Source organism: Belonocnema kinseyi, chromosome 6 (genome assembly GCF_010883055.1).
Source record: "Belonocnema kinseyi isolate 2016_QV_RU_SX_M_011 chromosome 6, B_treatae_v1, whole genome shotgun sequence".
In the NCBI taxonomy this organism is placed as follows: Eukaryota; Metazoa; Arthropoda; class Insecta; order Hymenoptera; family Cynipidae; genus Belonocnema; species Belonocnema kinseyi.
This window is the reverse complement of record NC_046662.1, coordinates 105308757-105323127: the sequence shown is the minus strand read 5'-3', so window position 1 is coordinate 105323127 and position 14371 is coordinate 105308757. Positions and strand designations below refer to the sequence as shown.

General features: G+C 31.9%; 1 protein-coding gene and 1 long non-coding RNA gene across 2 annotated transcripts in view; one reads left to right on the top strand and one right to left on the bottom strand.

The window, feature by feature from the left end:
• LOC117175533 (lysophospholipid acyltransferase 5-like) overlaps window positions 1-14371 on the top strand; it is a 121627-nt gene that overhangs the window by 42066 nt on the left and 65190 nt on the right. The gene's annotated exons all lie outside the window — the stretch shown is intronic.
• LOC117174992 lies at window positions 496-1855 on the bottom strand. Its single transcript, XR_004467415.1, has 4 exons — window positions 1739-1855; window positions 1570-1648; window positions 1079-1131; window positions 496-719 (listed from the first exon to the last, which is right to left on the bottom strand). It is a non-coding gene; the product is annotated as an uncharacterized LOC117174992 (long non-coding RNA).

Sequence of the window (14371 nt, the reverse complement as noted above, 5' to 3'; positions counted from 1 at the left end):
GCGCATACTTTGAATAAAATATTTGTTATCATTCTCTTGAAATAAATGTGTTTTTTTCTTGAAAAAATACCGGTTTCATATGTATACACCTGGTAATTTAACAAATTGACAATATCAATATTCTCATGAATATTCGTAAATTTTAGGAAAAAATGATACATATTGATTTTTTCAAAATTCTTATAAGTTGCTACACACTTCTGTAAATTGTATGACTTTCTTTTATCATGTTGGATCCTAGGGTAGAATCCAGGAAACAAATTATAAAAATATCTGAATAAGTTTACAAAATACTGTGGAGACTTGCGTTTAAACTTAAACCAAAAACTTTTTAAAATATTAATTATTTTCACAGTTATGGACATTTCCGAAAGACATCGAAATTTGGCGTTTTCTTACAATATCTTTTTATACCCATGATTTTCGACAGTAGTTTATACAGTAAAAGTGAAATCTAAATAGATAAGGTATAATATGGGTAATTCTCACAAGTTTTTTGACCCAGTCTGAGTCTTTTTTTCAAGTTGTTCTCAAATTGAAGGAAACTGTTCAGATCATCAGATCATCAATATTCCCTTCCTGCATGATTTGTTGAATATGTCCAGAGTTCCCAGTGGCAGCAATAACTTCTCTAGCCTTCTCAGCCTCTTCCCTGATTCTGTATTCGATACTTCTCTTCATGGACTCGAAGAATGACTTTGATGTCGGAATTTCAGATGCTTAAATAGATAGAATTTTTTTATCGATGATACATTTTAAAAGACAACCCTTCAAAAATAAAGGACCCCGCACGAAATAGATGGGAAAAAGGTCTCGAGGGATTTGTCTGTAAGTATATTTGGTAGATTTTGACAATACAAGCAAAAAATATGTGGGGCGAAACTTGATCCTATGACTACTGTTGCCACATATATACGTATTTTGTTTTGATTACCGAAATCTACTAAAATCAAAGTTACAGAAAAATTCATGAAGAGTTTTTTTCCATGTATTTGGTCCAAGGTCATTTCTTTCTATTTTCCAATTTTTCTCATTCTAGTCACCACCTTAATACAATAATTTTCTTTTTAGAATATACCTGTGAGGCCACATGTTGGGCACGGCTTGGTTTTTTCTTTTGCTGTGTTTCGCCTGGATTAAAAAAAAAACAGAGAAATTTTTGTAAATTGAAAACTAACATAAGAAGATTGAAAGTTTAATTTTTTTGAAAACATGTGTATAATAAAAATGTTGCCTTCTGCCCTTTTGTTGTATTTTATTGGCTTTGGAGAAGCATAAGACTTCTTTTTTGTTTTCGGATTTAGTGCTTTATTTTGTTTTAAGTGAACAGAGGTGACTCCTAAATCTAAAAAGAAAGAAAACTCTTTTTTGTATACAAAAATTCTTACAAATACAAACCAGAAAGTAGGTTAATCAATTACAATTTGATATTTGTAACTTTTTCTTTGTCCTGAAATGCTGTTAGGTTTAAAAAAAATTGCCCCCCCCCCCCCCACCCCCATTTCTCACTTTTATTTTCTTCTCCTTCCGATGATAAGATCTGAAGAGAATCTGAGTTTTGAGATTTACCTGTTGAATTCTTGCGTCTTTTGGGTGACGGATTTGGTGAGCTCGAACTAACTTCATCTTGATTTATCCTTGAGATGTGCTGTAAAGGAAATATTTAATACTAGCTTCAAAAAAATAGAAAGATCAAGATTTTTAAATTTAAAAATTAACATTTTTTTAACTATCTTACTTTTAGACTTTTGAAAGGTTTTTTCCCTTTAAACGAAGGTGATAAAGATGAGACATTACTATCAACGCCTGATTCATCTTCTTTATCAGAATAAATAGACAGTAAAGTATCCACATAATCTATTTTGAAGAAAATTAAATAACATTAGGAACACAAGAAAGGACGCGAACAAAAGTAAATTCAATGAAGCGTCCTGTAAGTCCTCCATGTTCAAGAAATTGATTCAAAACAATTGAATTTAGTTGATACTCTATCAAATTTACCAAATACACGATTTAATTTGATGGAGATTTTTGCATAAATTCATATTATTTCTATCAAATCTAATCACAATTTTCCAGCAAGGCTTACTTTCCACCTATGAAATCCAATGGTGAAATCCATTTGATTGCGTTTGGCGTCAAAGTGCTGAAAATAACGATAGAAACATTGTTTCTCAATGACAAGCTGTAGAGCGTTAAGTTCAGTACTTTTGGGTCAACTGCAGTCAAACGCATTTCACTATTAGACTCAGCGTCCTCCAAAACTCAAGGGCCACTAAGCATCTTATTGACATTAGCACATCGACTTTTTTGAATTTTTTGATGTAGCCCTTTAAAAATATTTATTAAATTTATTTGTATCTAAAACAATTTACCGTCTCTTTTTTTGGACCTGAACTTGCGTCATTTCTTTCAAATGGCGGAATATTCCCTAATGAACTTGCAAGTTCGCTTTCACTCAGATTTAGAGGATCTTTCTCTTCTTCTGAACTATCGTGTTCATCAATCTTACTAGTCTGAATTGTCACTTCAGTAAACGCTCTTTGTAGCCGCCTCAAACCTTGCTGATAGTCTCCTAATTCGTAAGAAATAAAACTTAAAAAAAATCGATATATTTTTTTTAATCTACATCTAAATACCTAATACTTACGAGCATCTTTCACGATAGTAACTTTAAAATTTTTCCGTGAAGCTCCAGGTTCAGAAGAAGTTCTAGTTAACTCATCTACTTTGTAATACTCAGATTTATCAGGATATTTGCAGTAAAATGCATCATCCTGCTTGTAAATCCAGGTAACGGGTACCCGATCAATGCTTTGTTTTCCAGTTTTAGTTTTCTTATGGAATTTAATTACAACATGAGTCGTCGTTTCTATATTAAAATCCATACTTAAATTTCGCTACAACAAACAATAATATTGCTCACGTTTAATGTGGAAAATTTAATCTTTTTTAATAATTCTTCGCGAAACAGAGTTATTTACGAAGTATGAAGAAATGTGATTGCGAAAGTATTGTTCTCGTTTTTAAAGAGCATACACTTTTTTCGTATATTTTCTATACTAACGACCTTTTCTCTTCGCGTTAATTGACCTAGTTTCATAATTCCGACTTGAGTTGATTTACAGGGATATTCAAAGACATCAGTCACTGTTTTATATTTGAAACCATAGAAAAAAATGTGATGCCTTTGTCTTCTAATCTTTGTTATTCTAAAAATTTAATTGTTGTTCAATTGTATTACGCTCTCAGGTTTTGATGTACTCAGCGTGACTCCACGCAAAATGACAGTCTCTAATTCTTCTTCATGCTCATGTGAAACGACTGGATTAATTATCACATCCTTTTTTTGTGAATAGCGGTTTTTCTTGACATTTTTTGGCTTGCTTTTTCTTCAGATATTCTTCTGATCAACTGTTCTAATGGTTTTCTCTTGCCTCGAATTTTTCGTTTGATTTCACCAAGTTTATTTTCAAACGGAAATGCAGAAATTTGAGACAGTGACATCTTAGAAAATTCAACATCATCTGCTACATGAATCAAGTTATGGCTATTAATAACTTGAGAATCTGGGCCATAAAATGTGGGTAGAAGTTCGAAGAATTTCCTTAATAGTTCTCTGGCATAATTGGCATTTTCAACAGCTAAATCTGGATCGCAAAGGACTCTACACGCAACTACAAGAAGAAGAAAATGTCGCTACATTTTCTTAGATAAAACCTTACGTAGTACCAAAGTCCCACAATACTGTAAAAATAAACGAAATTGCGTTGCTTTCCACTGGCTAAATTCGTATATATTCAATGTTTTTCTTTGGAACTCTGTAGGTATGTATTTTTTAAATATTTTCAAAATAGAATTTAGTGCCTTTATGTCCCGCTGATGAAGCTTACATCTGCGATTAATTTGCTTCTTTGTTCCAAACAATTGATGTAGAATCCATCTCATGATTCCTAGATACAGCAAATGCATAGAATCCAAAAAAAACGGACTTAATTGGGTCAAAGTTCGGTATATCCAGCAACGGTGATCTACCTTCTAAATGGTGCTGATTTTGTTTTCTTTTCCTAAAAGAACTTTTAGTGTGAAGCTTGGAATTCATAGTAGGATAGACTCTTCGTATATTCTTTGTTGAACCCCTAGTTTCGCAACGCTCACAAGCGTAAAAGCCACCATGACCCTTGCACTTTTTAAAAAATGATCTTGCGGGCGTATCACAGGAAAATCTAAGAATTTCTACCTTAAATGTTTTTTCCCGAATAGTTACACCATTTGTAACTAAAAAAAACTTAATTCTGTTACAAAATCTTGTAGGAAGTTATCTACTTTTTGGGGTTTAGAGTCACCGCTAAATACAGCAACAATAAATGGTGTTGAATCGTATTTATTGTGCTGAATAAGTCCCAAGTTAGTCCAAAATTGTTGACTTGAATTCCTATATAACGGCAAGCCATCAACATTAAATAATAAACTGATCCTATCTTCAGCGTATTCTTCGTCAAGATTTTCTTTTAAATTTTCTTCTATTCCGAAATATACATAAAATCCATTTGTGTTCTTTGATGTTTTCATAACTTCTATCTTTTTACTAGACTTCGTACGCAGTAAAGTAGTTGCTGATTTTGATAAATTAGGTAAATTTTCATCCCTTAAAATACTTAGCAGCCCTTCTACTGCTTCGACTGTTAGATTATTTTTAAATCTTATACACCAGTCTTGTAATTTTTCACGAAAAGGTGCTGCATGACTTCCGTCGTCATCTAAATTTCTTTGAGGTAAAGTTTCATCTGAGCTCGTTGATTGCTGAGAAAACGAAGGAGATGAAGAAGATCGAGAACTACACGAAATACGATCTGGCGATCTGTTAGTAAACTCGAAAGATGATTGTCTGAAATTTGCCAACAGATCGTCATCTTCAGAATGTTGAGAATAATGAACACCATGACTATGGCGTGAATAATCGCGTTCGTCATGACTCCGTAAATCGTCATTATTAGGACCATGTGAATGATCGCTGATGTCTCCCAGTTGTTCATTTCGTAAATATTCTAGATTATCGAAACGAGATTGCTTAGAATTTGACGCATCACTAGATGATGTCAATTTCTCAACAGATCGTTTCAATGTACGATGTTTTTTTAATCGATAAGATGCAGTACTCATTCCTCAAATTTTTCTGAAATGAAAGTTCATGATTATGGAAACGAATACCCAAAACGTAGTCCCTTTCTTTTCCAAAAGAAGTTGTAAAAACTTACATTTTTTTAAATTTGAAATTCTAACATGATAAAAATGTTTTAAAATTAAATTTAAATGGTTAAAGTTCCCAACTTCTCAGATTTTTGCTTCAAGTTGCAATCACAAAAATAAAGTGCCAAAAGGATTTTGCAATTAAACGCTTTTGCAAAATGATAATCAACTTGTCTGTATCATAAAATATTTACTTGTTCAATAATCAGTGGGGAGATTGTATTGACCCTCAATAATGAATTTTTTAGATGTTGATGTACTTGGCATTAGGGCCAGGTGAATTGAAACCAATCAAATTGCTTCAAACGTTTCGGCACACAGTGGTGACCCTCTTCAGTGAGTTTTATTAAGTCACATTTCGAATATTGAAAATAGAGTTGCCAAAATTGCTGTTTTTTTACATTTTGAGTAAACCATTTTAAAGTTGTAATAAAATGGTTAAATTAAAAAACAAAAAAAAAATTTTTTGTCATAATAAAAATAAAAATATAATAAAAAATACCAAAAATATCCAAAGTTTTTTAATTCATTCTCATTTAGTCTGCTAATTTATGGTAAACTTATAAAAATAAAAAAAAATTTGAAATTTTGAAATTATGAAAAACAATTCCAAAACTTCAAAATATTTTCTCTTGGTTAAATTTCCAAAAAACATTTGCTGATTTCATAGTAACATAGAACTAAATTTTCTCAAATACCTTCATTTTTGAAAATTACTAAATCACTAAATTCTGCAAATTTTACCAACAGTTCGGAATATTAAAAAAAATAAACAAATGAAAAATAGAAAAATTTTCAAGAAAAATAAAATTTTTTCGAAATTTCAGAAGTAAAAATATTTTGCAACATTTTCTAATATTTTAACGTTCTTGAAATCTTCAGAATATGTTGAATTTACTAAAATGTCTAGATTTTCACATAATTCTAAGATTTTGGAAAATTTTTTATGAAATTTATTAAATTTTTTAATTTATAAAACATACTAAAACTCTGATACAGTTTCAAAATTTTAATGAATGTTCAAAATTGCTATTTATAATTTTAAAGCTATTATAATATTTAGAAAAATGTTATAAATGTTAGAATTTGTATAGAATTTTCATTGTGAATATTTAACAATTTTTTATGAAAAATTAAAAAAAAATTGTATATTTTTATATTTTAATTTATTTTTTATGAAATACCAAGATTGATTTTTTGATCAGATATTAATCAAAGAATAACACTTCCAATTATTGTGAAACTGCGTACCTACAAGACTTTATGTACTTTTCACAGATTTAATAAAACTCACTGAAGAGGGCCACTATTGTGTGCCGAAACGTTTGAAGAAATTTAATTGGTTTCAATTCACCTGACTCTAATGCCAACTACGTACATCAACATTTTCTAAAAAATTTATTTGTTTCTATTCTGAATAAAAGTTGTGAACATTTTGTTGTTTTTCAAGTGTGTGTTGCTATTGTAGGTTACTTTGAAGAAAATTATTGAAAAAAATGTGTTATGAGAGTTCTCTTTTAATTTCATTGAAATAAATTGCAAATATTCTTTTTCCTTTTAGTTACAAGTTGTAAGAAACTGTAAATCTCTGCGAAACTTTGTGAATTATTGCCCTACATTCTAAATTTCCAAACCTAATATTCAGTTTCACTATGAAAATAACTTCTCGCTGTGAAGAGAACAAGAGAATTTTTTCAAAGATTGTATCCCTATTGAAAAAATTATCGTGTTATTTTCGGACGAGATAGACACGAGGCAATCCGCGAGGATTTGCAAATTCCTCGAGGACATCCTCGAGTCAGCGAATCAATTCTCACAGAATTCCTCCAGGAATTTGCAAGTCCTCGCGGATTTCCTTGTGTTTTCCTCGTCCGAAAATAACTCGAGGATTTTTTCAATTATTATTTAGTTAATAATTTTATAACTTAAATAAATTAAATGAAAATAAATTCAGATTTTAGAACGCCGATAAACATAAATATAATAAGGAAAGTAGCTCTTCAAAATTTCATTTTATTTTCAAAAGAATCGTGAGCCACGTGGCGTAGACAGCATGATAAACCTTTAAAACAAAATGTGTGTGGTAGACTAAAAATATCTACTCGTATCGTTACAAAATAAAAAATTGTACTTACCTTAATACCAAGATGATCATTAAGTATTTATGCTTATTGTAAACATACAATAGACCAAAGAATAATGAAACAGCGAAGTGGTGGAACGGGAGCGGGAACGGAACGTGAAAGTGTTCTGTCCATGATCCAATAATAACACGGTCTAGCCACGCGCAAGTAAAAAAACTGAGCCAATCAGAATCTTGCCGCAAAATTGCTCCATCTTGGATGAGTAACGCGGCAAATGTAAGTGATTTCCAAATTACAAATTTTAGAATTGGAATGTTTTGTAATTTTGATGTATAGAAATATTTCAGTACTAATAAAATGTATTGTAATGTTGAAGAAGGTTGAAGGAAAATACTTTTCCCAAGTCCGTCTTATGCCAGTATTTAGCCGACACTTGGCATAACTACACTACATACGGGTTGGCCATTATTAGGACTTTGTATTCGGCCCGTGTTGTGCCAGTACTCAGCCGACACTTGGCATAACTGCACTACTTACGGGTTTGCCATTATACAGTTAACTGCATTGAACCAGAGTTCTGCCAGTATTGCGCCTGCCCTTATGTGCCACTACTGGTACCGCAGTACTGGCGCGTTATTAAAAATGGATCGTACCCAATACTATACCTGTATGGGCCAGCCAACTGTGGCTAGCCATTACAGGCGCAGTACTGCGCCTGTTGTGAGTATTGGCGTAACTCGGAAATTTCACACTGGGTGGTATCATTCAAGCAAGCTTCGGTTTGGTGTTGCCCGAACGTTATTGATTGCGAAGCATCCAGGAATAGTTACTGGACGGATGCAAACTCAGTGTTGTTCCCAACGGAAGACTATAAGCTATACTTCAATTAAGAATGTATCCTTCCGATAACTGAGATACAATATATAAATTTCCAGTATTGATGCTAGAAAGTAGAGTAATTGATGCTTTCTGTTCTTTTCTGAGAAAACGCACTTTTTAGGAGACTTTATTTTCATTTATGCAAAGGTTCACGCACTCAAATTGTTGGTGGTAACGTACGAAGAGGATGCATTAACTTAAAGTATTAAAAGATCAGTTTTCATGCCAGGAGAGATACACATTTTTAATTATTAGTGTATAGTTTCACATTCATTGCTGTTTGGTAATCATTAAACTATTCGTGTATTGAATATCGAACTCTTCAATCTCATTTTTCTCCGTGCGTGCGGTTTTTCGCTGCTGATGCGCCTGCCCAGGTAGAAATACACCACCGGCCCAGTACTGGCCCAGTACAGACTGCCGGAGTTCCAGCACTGGCTGTCTGTACTGGGACAGTACTGTGCCAGTACTAGCTTGTAATTCTTTGCGGTACTGGCGTGCCAGCACTGGCACAGTACTGACTGTCAGTACTGGGACAGTAATATCAAACCGCTGGAGTACGCAAATGCTGGAGTTAATTTTAAAAATGATAAAAAATTATTAAGTTATTTTAAAGACCATTCATTCATCATCATACGACTGCATATCGTCCGAATATTATTTATAATTACAAAAACATAATTTTCAAACTATTTGTGTAATTTTAGAACTCACTATTTCTATAATTTGAAGATATAACAAAAAAGGTATTTAAAAAATAAATAATAATTGAGTGCGAGTATTTTCTCAATACATCTTAATGGCACAGCTTAGAATGAATACACATGTTACATTTTTAAACATTATATTACAACTAAAATTTCGAATTCTAGGGGGGATCGAATCTACAGAGTTGCACCTAAATCTATCGCCTAGCACTCGGGAGTGCTAATCACTGCGCTAAACCGACAAGTTGAAACTTGGGGAAAAAGCCATCCTCATAAGCTACAATTCAGAAAAGTTAAAGTACCAAATTTTGAGCTCTCTTTTTCTAATTATTTATTTTTATACGACGTTATGTACATGTAAAATACACGAACTGTTAACAGGAATAATAATAAAATAATTATTAAAGAAATAATTTTAATCGACTACAAGTTTTCTTCGTGTAATATTTTATTTTTTCGCGCTTTAGACCATTTTAGAAGTTCTGATAATAACATGTAATGGCCATTTAAAATTTGTATAGACGGAACTTAGAAATCTTACCACGTTGCGCAACAATTTTTTTAATAACAATTTTCTTTAAACCTTCGTGTAACGTTTTGCTTTTTAGGTGTTTTAGACTATTGTACAACAGCCAAACATACATCCAATGTAATTTTTTCTGAACATTTAAAATTTTTCATGAAGGTGGAACTTAGAATATTTTCCTTAAAAAAGGTAATGGACAAAAATGTTTTCACCGTAATTGCATATTTAATTGCTCGACATTTCAAAACACCCTGACAACATTTATTGACGTATTTTTTTTAAAGTTCATTTTTGTACTACTGACATAGTGCCGCCCGGGTCGTGCAGCCAACGTTCTGCCAGTACTGGGCGAACCACCGGCTGTCTGTACTGGTGGGCAGTACTGGGCCAGTACTTCGCCGGTGGTGAACTCCGGCACACTACCGACAATCCCACCTGGGTGGTAGGTGCTGATATGAGAATTTTGCATTTTGTACACTCAATACAACATATATTTAAACTATTATAGGCAACCCGTTGCTCTAAGGCCTTAAAATTCACACCGTGACTTAAGGACTAATAGTGCAATAATACATGTGAATTCGAACATGATCCGAATACTTTCAATTTTTAGATGGTATCACTTTCTATACAATCCCGAGCAGAAAATTTGGCCTGGCCCCGATCAGGACCATGTCGCGAATGAAACACACACAGGCCGGGCCAGGTCGGGATTTCTGACCGCGAAACCCGATCGGTACCCGGTCAGTCGCATTAAAATCCATTTATGAATTTTGCAAATAAAGATTAAATTTGAGTAAACTCGAATCTAGTGAATGTTCCTCTTCTTTCAAAGTCTAACTCGATCTTTTGAATTTTCAATAAAGGAATTTTAAGTAAAAATTAAAGTAGTACGGGCATGTAAAGAACAGGTTTCAGAACAAAATGCTTTCCTCTTACAAAAAAATTTGTTGTCTATAAATCTTCTTAGCAAATTAAAAAAAAACATTTTCGAATGTTTCAGAACATATTTCGGTTGTCATTCGAAGAACGGAAATGATCGGATAATGACCTATAATTTACGATTTATTAACATTATTTGGTAAATAAATTCAATTTTCTGCCAAATGCCTTACTTTTTTATAAATTCCAAAAGTTAGTTGTAGATAATCTTTTTCCCAAAAAATTAAGCTATCATTTATCAGGGCCATTTTATTATTATTATTTTTGTTGTTGCTAAGAAGAGATATAGACAAACAAACTTGTACAAAAAATGAAAATTTTTGAATAAAATATTTCTGGTTAATTAACATATTAGTTACAGAATATAATTAATTTTTATTTTTATTTGGATTCATTAATTTCGTTCTAATGGACATTTTAATCAGTTGAAATGACATAATTTATAATAAGCGAGAATAATAATATTTTTCAGCGTTTTAAACTACGCGCATATAGCAACCAAATAGATGCCGAGTGGGATGCATGCGCAGTTCAGTAAATAACTCTCTTTAGATTCTACTACTTGATTCCGAAATTCATGTTATGTAAAGGTGTATTAGATGTATTTTTATAAATAATTTATTATTAATACAGAATCAAAGTTTCAATTGCACATTCGATTGTATCACATATTCTATGGCATTCTCAAAACATTTAAATATTGAAATTTTGCGCCTAATACAATCCATTTCTTTACAATAGATTTAAAAATTCTAACTACATTAAATTGAAAACCCTTGAGTTTTTAAATAATAATCGAAAACAAAAGCCCTTGATAAATTTAATCATATAATAATATTTGACTTAAGTTCGAAGTCACATACGGCCCAACATTGGCCCATAGTCGGCCAAAATATAGCCGAAGCTCGGGTAACATTATCGCTCCAGTGACTTCGCGCTGGAGTCGTAATTGTCACCAGCCCCATGCCGCTATTCTGGAGGGCTGTGGAAAATATTTGTCATGAGAGTTGACGGTGGCCGTGTGGCGGTGCCAGCTGTGCAGTTGGCCTAGAATTCAAATATTGCACGGCGAAAGTGTTAAAAAAATGTTTTTCAACTAAAAATAATTTTCTAATAGTTCTGGGTAAAAATAATAATCTTTCAGATTTGTTAATAGCTTCTGAATAAAAAATAATGAGCGAAAATCGTAAAAGTCACTGCTTTTACACGTAAATCCCAATGCATTTCTACCAACCACAACAAATTATTATTCATGCGCAATCAAATTAAACATATCATTATTTGTATAATTTTTAAATATCCGAAAAGAAAATTGTCTAAATTTTGTAACATTTTTTATTATATTATATAATATTTATAACATAATATTTATTTTATTTATTAATTTAAATTCATTTTGGATTTTCAAATATTTTCATAAACAAATTATGTGTTTTAATAAACACAATGTGCTTCCTTATATATTAAAATCATATGTTATTTCAAGTTAAAAAAATGAACCTTGTTAAAATGATTTTTAAAATGGAGGAAAATATGCTAATGTTAATTATAACTAATTTTGGAAAAGAACTCGAGGTGAATTTTTGATAAAAATATTTCGGGTTATCTTTATTTGACAATAACAATTTAGAGTTTAATGTTTTCCTTTTTCTCTGTAGGTTTTACCTCTGTAGGTTTTTGCAATTCTTATTTAATTATAATGCTGTATCGCTTATTTTATTCCTTAAAAGATTTTCTGCAAATCTCATAAGTAGTTTTTATTTAAAAAATTATTTATAAAAACCGATTGTTCACAAAAATAACGATTTTATAATCCCTAAATAAAATTTTGTATCTAAAAACGTATTGATGAGATTTTGTTAGCTTTGTCCTGCTGCCGATTACTTTTTTATCCTGATTTAGAATCAAAGCAAACGCACTTCGCGATTTTTTTTTTAAATTTCAATATTGCGGATATTTGATCTAAAAGCAGTTTTTTCAGTTTTTCTTCGCTTAGAAAATGGAAAATGTCGAAAAGATCACTCAAATCATTAAAAGATTATTTAACACTGTCAGTAAATTACTTTTAATGTGTTATTAAATTCAACATTAAGGTAAATGTCCCAATTTGTGCGAATGTAAGGATTTGTTTGACGTATTTTGCTTGTAAAAGTATTTTAAATCGTATGAATCGATACAAGTTCCTAATACTGCACAGTTTGAACATTTTTCGTTCATACTTTGTCTGCTTATCGATATAAACTAACCATTTTCACTGAATAATAAAGAATATTTCATGCTATACCGATGAATCTATTTGGGCGAATAAATTTTTCCTCTGACCCAGTTTGGGCGAATCAAATGTTCCACTTTGGGCGAATGACGCTATGTTATATTTCCTATAGTAGACGGATATAGTCATAGATAAAAAATGACTCCCAATTTAATTTTTCACTAGGAATTTCACAATTTTCACGTAAAAATTTATCAGCGTAATAAATCACGTAATTAAAAGAAAAAGAATATTTTTCTCCTTTTCATTTTTAAATTTGCTATCTCATTGTCGTTGTAATCGTTTCCCGCACATTTTTATCAATTATTCAATAAAAATGCATAACAAATACAGGCATCATAACAGGAGAAAGCTTTCAGAATTGAAATAGTATGCTTGTTATCTTAAAAAAAACTCCTAAATTGTATGCAGCCATGCTGTTTGTAAAGACTCGCACAAATTCCTCCAGCCGTTTTTTTTCCATCCGTATTAAGGCGGAAGGAAATATCCGAATTATCAATTAGTTTTTATTAATATTTAAGAACACATTCGTCAAGCTTAGGATTAATACTTACTTTTCAATCAAAACATTCGCGCCGCACAAATTTTGGAGCACTGTTAAAACGAAAAACTACGCAGCCTGTCAACTTGCGAACTAACAAGCCAAGAATAATGTTATGCTCGATCTGTCACAGATGGCGACACGCGTTACTATATAACGTTTAAAGAACACAAATTTTGTGATTTCGCGCTATTATAATGCGATAATTACGACATATAGCGCAGGAATTACGATATATATTGTAATTCATGTGATATAGTTTTCTCAGTGATGGTTTGCCGTGGTAAAAGTGACACTTGACCTAGTGATGTGCCGTCACAGGGCCAGACTTTGGCTAATCCTCGTGAAACATGGTTCCCCGTACTAAAAGTGTGACTGAGCGCAATAAAGTGCCGATACTGGGCCAAGAATTGGTGGAGGATCGGCAAATTGAAATAGCAAATATAGGCTGCCGATACTGTCTCAACTCCGGGCCGATTAATTTGCCGATATTGGCCCAATATCGTTAGGCGACCTTTGGCTGCCAAAATTGGAACAACACTGGGCCGTGTATTCAGCTCCGGCAATTCGCACCTGGGCGCTGAATTATTTGTAAATATATACTAGTTTTATCTAAAACTGCGTTATGTCAGCCGGAAATTGATTTTCAAGTTGATCCAAATTTTGTTGCTTGTCCAAATTTGTAAATTGAACAAGCCCAGTAATAAGCGTTGAATAGAGAAAAATTAATAATTTCAGATTTCGGCGTAAAAATGAAGATTATTCTATTATTTTGAATGTGCGATTTTTCCATCTGTCTCAAATGTCTTTATAAGAATAGGATATCTCAGAAACTAATTTATTTCCATAGCAATTGCCGCATAGGTTCCTATTCCCCAAAAGAGACCGTGTTTTCAATATATTTAATTCCTTGTAATTGTACCGACACATAACCTCACAGATATTTATTCTATTCACCAAAAGTGTTCAATTTTTGAGATTATTTAATTCCTTCTTATAAGTTCACAAAATATGTGTAATAAACTGCTTTAATTCCTTCATGTGGAATATAAGTTTTGAAAATTTAATTTTAACCAATTCAATTCCGCCTCTCTAGAGTTGAAATTATTTTAATTCACACATTGAAATAGATTTCTTCGATGCATTTTTTAAAACGTTTAACTAAATTAT